Raw genomic sequence first — 9,990 nt, 5'->3', positions numbered from 1 at the left:
AAAAAAAAAAGAAAAGAAAAGAAAAAAAAAAAGCATCAGTTGCCCTTTCATCCTCTAATCGCTAAAGCAAACCATGCGGATCTTTTGCTCAGCGTTTGGGCGTATAAGTCAGCATTCACTATTGAAAAAGGGTTTTGGTTACGTGGCGAGCCGGGGCGCTGACCGCCGCGGGGGCGGACTCACATACTTCTCCCCACTCGTAAGGTTTGGGACCTGCCGGGGGAAGCCCGCGAACCGCACACTGCACCCCTGGGCCGAAGTGCGAGCTCTCAGGGTTCCATCGCAGCCCACGGCCGAAGCTCGCGGCTTCGAGCCCCCGCCGGGATCCAAGTTCCATCGCGGGGAGGTGGGCCCCACGCGCGGCCTTCGGGCCCCGCCCACTCCGGCCTGGGGTCGGAGCCGCGGCGAGCGCCAGCCCAGTCCGAGCGGCCGCGGCCCCTTTAAGGAGCCGCTCTGCGGTAACCCGAGCCCGCAGTCCGGGCGGGCGCGGCGGCGGCGGCGACGGCGAAGGCGCGAGCCTCGGCGACAGCTCCTCCAGGCTTTCCCCGGCTTCCCGCGAGCATCTCGCGCGTGGCTCCGGCCGGCGCAGCCCTCGGGCCGGGCTGGAGGACCCGGCGCCTGTGAGTCCCGCTGCGCTCTCCCGGCTCAGCGCAGCCGCCGCCCGCGGGAGTCGTCCCGGGACCCGGCACAGGTGACGCCGTTTGGACTGGATCCGGGAGGAGGGCGGCCTCGCCCAGCGCAGCCTCGGGCACGGCGCCGCGTCGCACCGGCCTAGCGCGGCCGAGCTCGGGCGCCCGAGGCGGGTGGGAGCGCGCGGGAGGCTCCCGCAGGTGTGCGGCGGCGCAGCATCCTTCCTGCCTTCCGGCCCCGCTCGGCGGAGCTTGGAGCAGATGATGTCCCGGGCCCGCGGGCCCCGCGCCGGCCCGAGGTCCACTCGGTTCTCCCAGGCAGCTTGGTCCGAATTTGCCCGGCTTTCCTGCTTGGCTAGGGGCATCCAAGGGGTCTGAGCCCAAAGCGGGTGGGTGCGACCACTGGGCCTGCGGGGGACGCTTTCTTTCGAGAGACCGGTCGGGAGCATCAAGTGGCATCCCCCTGCTCCCCATCCTCTCTTCTAAAACAGGGAGCCTTTATTTACCCCCCACGACTCTCAAGTGGGTCCCATTTTTAGCCACCCCGAGTGCCTGTCTAGTGTTTTCTCTTTCCAGCCACTGTTAACCACTGGCAAGTTGACTAAACAAAGTGCCTTCGTTTACCCTGGCAAAAAATGGGGTCTCTGATGCCAGTATCTTATTTTCACACTTTTCCAAGATGGTAGGGCAGCCTCTGTGAAACTGGTTTTGAGTTAAGTTCACTTAACCGTCACTTGCTGACCTGTGTTTCTGTTCTGGTGTTTTGTTTTTGTTTGTAAGCATTTGCAAGCCATTGGGCATATGTATGTAAAACTGCAAGATATTAAAAAGTAATCTTGATGTTTAAATTAATTCAGACACCAGTTTGGAGGCAATGTGGAAGAGTTTGTGTGGATGGCGGGAGTTAAATGTTTATAGTAGCCATGTCTGTCATTTTATCTAGTAAAACCTTTACATAGTCAGATAATTGAAAAATAAAAATGAATCTAGGCTGCGGATGTTTTAAGGTGAAATGCTTTGAACATTTATAAGTAGTTTCTAAGTCAATATATTCAGGAATTCCACTTCCTATGTTCCATCAGGTTAAAGATCTTTTCTTTTTGTTTCTGTTTTCCTCAAGTTATATGGATGAAACGAAATGAGTGTATGAGCAATGTCAGAAAACTTGAGGATAGTTTGTGGAGACTCCCCTCTCCTGTGCTGTGTGATGATCCAGAGAATTTATTTTCTCTGGATTCTTGCAACAGCTCTGTCACCACATTGCCTCTGTCCAGCGCTTCTCTGAGGTGCCATCTTTTATGAGTTGTATCTGTCTGGGCTGGATGCCTTTGCCCCAGTTGCTTAGTCATTATTATTAGTGTTGTGTTTCTGCTTCTTCCAGTAAAAGCCTTCATCACTTGGGGGAAAGAATTATGGCACTTGCCACTAAAGTCCTCTATTCACTTGTTAGTGACTAGGGATGACAGTTGTCAGAGGCTTGAAATGCCAATCACCAGAGGAGATGGACATTCGCTAAGAATTTTCTAAATAGACCCACAGAGTAAGGAGGCTAGAGTTGGCCTGGCCTTGCATCATTTGCTGAAATCTCCATTGGAGAGATTCTACTGGACTATGAAGAGAGGCCCTGGGAAGTGACCATGGAGCTCTTAGAGGTCTTACTGTGCTAAGCCGATGTAAGGATGGCTCCCTGCAAAGGAGAGTGGGAAGGCAGAAGTGCCCTACAAGAAGGGATGGCCACCTTCCCAGACTAACATAACCAGTGGTGCAAAGGAGCCTGGATTTCTGAAGGGAAATTTTCTGCCGGAATGGGGCTGGGGTGCAAAGAGGAAGTGGAAGAGTCTGAGGTTGCTCTGTCACTCTTTGAGAATTTATTGTCCCTCACCATCAAGGGCAGCTATATTACACTCATCAGACCTGTTCCTTCTCTTCCCTTAGTGCTCTAAAGGAGGCCTGGCACGCTTGTGCCCTCTCAAAGCCCCATTTATTAGAGGACAGCACGCAGTTTAGTTCATAAACCCTTCAGACCTCAAATCTCCCTCCACCCTGCTTGCAAGTTAATATTCTGTCTTACAGATGAAAGATTCAGGTGATCTTTGCCATCAAGGGTGAGCTGAGCCGTCCACACTGAGATACAGAAAAGTTTTTTTTTTTCTACAGTTTTCCTTTTAAGGGAGATAGTGAACTAATTAGAGTAGTGGCCATATGTACAGGGGTGGGGTCTGCCTGGAGGGTAGAGTTATTCGAGTTATGTTGGATAGCCTGTGTCACTGTCCTTGAGAAAGGTAGGGATCTCACCAAGTACAGACGGTTTCCTGGTACTCCCCCTGCTCCCACTTGCCCTGTGAAGGGGAAAAGAAGAACAGTATGGGAGGTGGACTTCGAATCGGTCCTCCGGATGGCAACGAACTTGAACTGGGTGGTGAGGACAGCTGTATTCACGTGACTTGGAACTGTTTGTTAGGAACACATCCCATCAGGACAGTGAGGTAATTTCATAAAGACGCCCAAAGCACCTTGGCAGTGTTTTCTCGTAAGCATGAGAGGTGGCTCGCTGAGAAATGGAGCCCTGCTGCTCTGAAGCCTGTTCGAAGGCCTTGGAGATCCCAGCCGATCCCAGCCAATCCCAGAAGCCAAGATAAAGCAGCACTAGAAAAGGTTTTGTTTTGTTTTGTTTTGTTTTTTTCTCAGATAACATGGGTGTATTTAGGAAGAGGTAATCCTGCAAACGCACAAGGAGCTTGTAAAGCAGTGTAACAGGCCAGCTTTCTTCTTCTTCTTCTTCTTCTTCTTCTTCTTCTTCTTCTTCTTCTTCTTCTTCTTCTTCTTCTTCTTCTTCTTCTTCTTCTTCTTCTTCTTCTTCTTCTTCTTCTTCTTCTTTTCTTCTTTGAGTCAGGGTTTCTCTGTGTAGTCCTGGCTGTCCTGGAACTCACTCTGCAGACCAGGCTGGCCTTGAACTCAAGCCTGCCTCTGCCTCCCAAGTGCTGGGATTAAAGGCCTGCGCCACCACTGCCTGGCCAGGCCAGTATTCTTGAAAGTAGTCCCTGAAGATAATCTGCCCAGAGCTTAAACCACACGGGAGAAAGGAGCTGTTGAATAATGGAACAATGTCCTATACCTGACAGAAGCAGTATTCCAAGCATTACTGGGCCAGGACACCAGAAAGTACATTATTACTTTGAGACCCAGAACACAGATAAGTATATGAGTATCTAAAACAAGTTGTTGTTCTGTTTCTAGTTGGGTTTTTTTTTTTTTTTTTTTTGAAAACTCCTAACTTCTAGTCCACTGTTTGTTTAGTCAGTGAGAAACCAAGTAGGTTAGGGTAAGGCCTGGCGATACTGGAGGGGGTGATTGAGCGCTCTCTGGATGTCTGTGGACAGAAAGGAGTGTGGGACCTGTCTGGTCTGTGGAGGTATGAGACTCCTAGAGCCAAAGGCAGCTGGATGGGGCAGACAGGGACTTCCCACTTGTTTGTTCACTGCAAAGCCAAGCAGTTGCTTTTGAAGGGTGAGGAGGACGAAGTGTGGAAAGGAAGTGGCCTTTGGATTCCAAAGCAGATTTCTTTGGAGCAGCAGCCCTTTCTTTTGTAGAGTTTGTGAGGAAACAAATGGGCCAGAACCAAATAGCTGATAGATTTAGGCCATGTCCACTTCTGTGGGCCGCCTCGGGGAGCACAGGGGCTCAGATGTGGGAAGGATGAGCAGGAGGCGCACACATCCTGGCTTGGAGAAGTTCTGAGAGAAGCTTAGGGGGCGCATTGTTCCCAAGCCTCACTTGCTGGTTGTACTCAGTAAGAAGTTGGCTGCCTGCCTCACCAAAAATTGGAACAGTCTTCTCATTCTCTTTTATAACATGGCTAGGCTGTCAAGACTTCCTCAGAGGTCTGTTTTATGGTCTGTGATCAAATTCAGGCTTCTGCCTTAACCCGTGTCAGGAGGCTGATTCTGCTTTGTCCCTGGATTGGCCAAGGGCAGAGACTCTTCTTCAGGCTTTGGATTTCCCTCTTCATCACAGTTAACATCTGACCCTCACCACCAGGTAAAACAAAGCCTACCCAAACAAGCACACAGGTATCAGAGCCCGTTGCTTAGTTACTGCTAGATTTTTGTCATTGACATCTGACCTAGTTGGATCTTCCCTTTGAACCATCTGGTTTCCCGATGTATCTTTCTGACTGCAGGTGATATATATATATATTTTTTTAGGTGTTTAGTGTCTCACCCCCTCCCCCTTTAAAAAAATCTGTCTGGCATTTGTCCAATACTTTCTTTAATATTGTCTCATATCCTCCAATTTTGAGTATTTGCCCAGCTACTCCTGTGAGTCCAGTTTTGGATCCCAGACTCTAGAGACAACTATTTGCTGATAAGTTTTCTATATTGGCTTTAATTTAACTTTCAGTTTGGGGGCATAAGGAGAAAGTATCCTGGGCAGGTTCACTTTATCTAATTCTTTCCAAGCCTACTTAAAAATCCATTGAAAGATGTATTTTGGGGGCTGAGGATGCACATAGTGGGGGAGACAGCTCTGTAAGGCTCTGTGCTGAGCCCCCAGTACTACAAAGAAAAAGAGAAGCATATCTTCAGAGTGCTGATAATGCCTTCTGTCTTGGTGTTTATTTGATGGAATGACAGCAAGAAGGAATTTTAATTGATGATTTTTTTTAGGTTTTTAAAAATTTATTAAAATTTAAAAGCCCCCTAACAGTGTTGCATTTTAGAAATACAGTTTTAAAAACTAGTCTTACTTGATTAACATTCTTGCTCTAATACATGTAAAAATATTGGGACATTTAAGAATTTCATCACATTTTATAATTAATTTGCCTTTTTTCTTTTTCTTTCTTTCTTTCTTTTTTTTTTTGTCTTTTTTTCTCTCCCCATCTCCCCTTCCTCCAGACTGGGTTTCTCTGTGTAGCCTTGGCTATCCTAGAACTCACTCTGTAGAGCAGGCTAGCTTAGAATTTAGAGATCTGCCTGCCTCTGCCTGTCAAGTGCTGGGATTAAAGGCATGTACCACCACTGTCTGGCTGTTAATGTATTCCTGCACGCCTGTGTGTGTATGCGTGTGTGTGCCCACGCTCAGGAGTCCACATTCATGTTTTTATCAATGACTCTCCACCTTGCTTGTTTGCTTATTTTCAAGACAGGGTCTCACTATGTAGCTTTGGCTGTCCTAGTACTCACTATTGTAGACCAGGCTGGCCTGAAACTCATAGACATCTATCTGCTTTGGAAGGCTAGAATTAAAGGTGTGGGCTTTATCATGCCTACCTGGCTCTTTCCACCTTGGTTTTAAAGACAGTATCACCCACTGAAACTGGAGCTGGGTGTTTGGCTGAACTAGCTAGCTAGAAAGCCCAGGGGATCCTTCTATGTCTGTAGGTGGGAGCCACCTCACCAGGGGAGGCCGGAGATCCAAATGCTCTCAGCTCCTCAGGACTATACAGCAGGCTCTTTGCCAATGGAGCCATCTCTCCAGGCCCACTTTTCATGTTTTTGAAAGCCTTGTGTATTGCCAAAAAGATGGTTTGTAGAAAAACAGAGTGCTGTGGGGTAAGATAAAGATGGAGTGGGAGGCGGAGAGGAAGGACTCCTCTGAGCAGAGGCGGCATTCTGGCAACTCCTAGATTCCTATCTCAGAGACAAACCCTTAAGACACTGAGGATTTGGAGAGCTTGATAATGCCTTCGGATGGCCCAAGATAATCAATGTTTTCCCAAGCTGGTGTGATACATTACTATATAATCTAGGTGCTTAGGAGTCTGAGGCAAGAGCCTTGCAAGTTTGAGGCCAGCCTTAGCAACTCAGTAAGACCTCCATCTCAAAAAAAAAAGTGGGTAAAAGGAAACCAGGGGTGGCAACGCATACCCATAGTCATAGCCCTTGGAAAGATGAGGCAGGATAATCGGGATTCAAGGGTAGTCCCTGCTATCTAAAGAGCTTGAGGCCAGTGGGCTATGAGATCCTGCCATAGATAGATACATACATACTACATACATACTAGATAGATAGATAGATAGATAGATAGATAGACAGACAGACAGACAGACAGACAGACAGATACATTCATACATAGATACAAACATACATACACACATACATACATACATGAATTGGAATGTAGCTCAGTGATAGTAAGCTTGCCTAGCATATATCAAAGCTCTGGGTTCAGTCACAGTGTTGGAGCTGGGTGGAGAAGAAGAGATTTCTTTGACAATTTGGAAAAAAAAAACCGTTTGTGTGTGTGTGTGTGTGTGTGTGTGTGTGTGTATACTATAGGAACTAAACGTTGGGTAAACAAAACATAAAAGCAGTGAGGTGTGAGTAAGGTTGCCTGGTACACTATAAACTCCTGTTCTCTTCTTGCTACAAGCTCTGCTTTGTAATACTCCAGTAGCCAAAGAGAAGAATTTGTAACGCTAGTTCAGGATCTTGCCTGGGAGACCCGACCCCAGAGAGCCTGGCTGTTGCTGGTTCTGAGGGTCCCAGGAGGTGGGGGGGGGCATGGTTCTAGCCAGCTAGTCTAGCCAGTTCCTGAGCCCAGTTTCAGTGGGTGATGCTGTCTTTGAAAACAAGAGGGAGAGTGATTGAGAAAGACCTTGGACGTGGACTCCTGGCTTCTGAACACACCTTCACACATTAAAAACAAGGCAGATTTCTCCCTCTGAGTTTTTAATTGGCAATACCATTCCTGCAAAGGCTTGGGGAACATATCAACCATCTGTGCTTTGTACAGTGAAACCTAGTGGCTTGACTTTCTGATGCCATCTCGGATCAAGTTCTTCTGTGCTAGCTGGCCAGGGGCGCTCAGGAAAAGGTCAGTAGGGTGAGGTGTAAGTTCATGGGCTTAACCCAAAAATAGCTTTAACAGGACCTAAAGGGACACATGATCAAAATAAATAGCAATGTGATCTTCTTCCTGGATAGTCTTTTTTACAAGGCAGTGCACAGTATACTACTTGATTATACAGGCCTGACCCTAGTTTATAAAGCTGGGGACCTTGACTACTCAGAAGTCACCTGGGTCTGCGCTTCTGTAGTTACCAAATACTTGTCTCAGTAACTGCTCCCTAGTACAGATCTCTGTAGCCCAGGCAGGGGTCACCTGTGATCCTCCCTTTGGCCTCTCATGTAGCTGGAATTAGAGACCTGCATTGTCAAGCCAGGCTTTCAGGACAGCCCTTCACGACCGAGGCAGTGGGCCACCCTTAGTTCCTTTTGCATGATTCACTGTGCTTAATGTGAGCACAAATGTGAGATTTGTAGTTAAACTGTGATGTTTCGTTTTTTTTTGTTTTTTTGAGACAGGGTTTCTCTGTGTAGCCCTCACTGTCCTGGAACTCACGCTGTAGACCAGGCTGGCCTCGAACTCAGAAATCTGCCTGCCTCTGCCCCCGAAATGCTGGGATTAAAGGCGAGTGCCACCACCACACAGCTGTGATGTTAATGAGACTTCTGCTCCAACTTGCATATTAACTCGCTAGGCTATGAAGTGGTTAAAAAAAGGCACACACTTTAATCTCATAGTCAGATCAAAGTATGTTCAAGGTCAGCCTGGTCTACTTAGGAAGTTCTAGGACAGCCAGCTCTATGTAGAGTCTGTCTCAAACAAGAGACAAAACAGGAACAAAATCCACATCGTTGTATTTGTCTACCTGACAGGTTCCAGGCTGGATGCTGAGTCAGGTTGGTAATTATCCAGTTTATTGGCTAATAGTGTAGGTAGGTCTGGTGTTTTCATAGGAAGAGGTCAGAAGAGAAACTGCTCAGCGTACTTACCTACTCAGCTCAGTAGTTTTAATGGTCCTTAGGTAGCAGAAGAAAAGGCTGCTTAAGAATGTGTAACATCCCCACCCCCCTCTAAGAAATTATTCCTTCTCAAATCATCCTGTTTCTAGGCCTGGGGTGGAGATGGTAGTCAGAGGGAAAGAGAAGATCCTGGGAGGGGACGTGAGGCAAGTACACTGATATGCATACATGGAGATGTGGAAGGGAACCCACTGGTGTTTATATGTGTATAACTTGTAGGTCCCACGCTTGATGAAATACGGAATACTTATCATTTTCCCCATGCATTGCCCTCGTATGTTTCTCTTTGGAAGTTAGTTCCTTTCCTCCAAGTAATCTCATCCTCTCCTCTTCTGCTTTTATGTCATATTTATTGAGCAAAACAAAACAAAAACCCCTCAATGCCACACATGAGAAAACATGTAAGATCTGTCTTTCTGAATGTGGCTTACACTGCAAGACAGTCCTACCCATTTCCTGCAGATGGCTTAATTTTGTTCTTTTTTACAGCCGAATAGAACTCCATTGTGTGTGTCTATCATGTTTCTTCATCTGTTGATGGACACCTCAGTTGATTCTCCTTGGGTCCTGGGAATTGTGCTATAGTAAACATGGACGTGCAGGTTATCGCTGTGGGATTCAGACTTAGACTCCTTTGGGTATATGCCCAGGAGCAGTCTGGCTGGATCATGTGGTAGTTCTATTTTCAGGCATTGGAGGAACCTTCCTATTGATGTGGCCTCAGTAATTTACATCCCAACCATGGGTTCCCATGTGGTCCACATCCCCATTAGCTTCTGTCATTTGTTCTTTTGATGACAGCTGTTAGGACTGGGCTGAGATGGAGTCTCATCGTTTGAAGTGCATTTCCTTGACTACTAAACATGTCCCCCATGCAGTTTACTGGCCACTTGTGCCTCTTTGAGAATTGTCTGGTTCACTTGCACATGTATAGGCTGGGTTTCTTGGTGTTTGATCTTGAGTTATTAATAGACTGTTAAGAATCCCCTATTAGAGTAGAGCTAGCAAAGGTGGTCTTCCATTCTATAGGCTGTCTCTTTGTGCTATTAATTTCTGTGCTTTGAGAAATCTTCTTATTTAAACTACCAAACTCAAATTGGATCATAAATATAGATGAGCTTTAGGGCTTTTAGGCCTAGGAGAAAAGGAATGACTTAATGGAGTTAGACACAGAATGTCAGTTTGCATGTTTCAGGGCTGACAGAGAGGTTAGGTGTGATATTTCTTGCTTAGGAAAGGAGCACTGTGTGTGTTTATATGCCTTTCTTCTTTTTTAAGACGGGGTCTCACTGTGTATCCTTGACTGCCTTGGAACAAATTATGTAGATCAGGCTGGCTTCTGCACCCTCTAGTGCTGGGATTAAAGGCGGGAGACATGCCCAGTCAAGCTCTATTTTACTTTGTTTTGAGAGTGGCTCTCTGACCTCTGTTGGCCTTGGACTCCATGTGTGGCCAAAGATGACCTTGCATTTTCGATCCTCCTGCCTCCACCTTCCAATCTTGCTTGGTTTGCAGGCTTGTGTGACCACACAGGGATCACCATTCTTTTT

General features: G+C 47.1%; 1 protein-coding gene and 1 pseudogene across 5 annotated transcripts in view; both read left to right on the top strand.

Annotated features, from left to right (window-relative positions):
* Nucleotides 1-9,990, top strand: part of LOC116093702 (TLC domain-containing protein 4) — a 77,929-nt gene that overhangs the window by 18,332 nt on the left and 49,607 nt on the right. The window contains exon 1 of one of the 5 annotated variants that reach the window (XM_031375312.1): nt 367-691. The exons of the other annotated variants lie outside the window; for them this stretch is intronic. The gene's annotated coding sequence lies outside the window, so the exon portion shown is untranslated. Of the gene's footprint in view, nt 1-366; nt 692-9,990 lie in introns of those variants that run through there. 5 annotated transcript variants of the gene reach the window in all.
* Nucleotides 9,031-9,990, top strand: part of LOC116093290 — a 7,054-nt pseudogene continuing 6,094 nt past the window's right edge.

This window comes from Mastomys coucha, unplaced genomic scaffold (genome assembly GCF_008632895.1).
Source record: "Mastomys coucha isolate ucsf_1 unplaced genomic scaffold, UCSF_Mcou_1 pScaffold16, whole genome shotgun sequence".
NCBI lineage: Eukaryota > Metazoa > Chordata > Mammalia > Rodentia > Muridae > Mastomys > Mastomys coucha.
The sequence above is the reverse complement of the archived record's forward strand: the minus strand, read 5'-3'. Positions and strand labels throughout refer to the sequence as shown.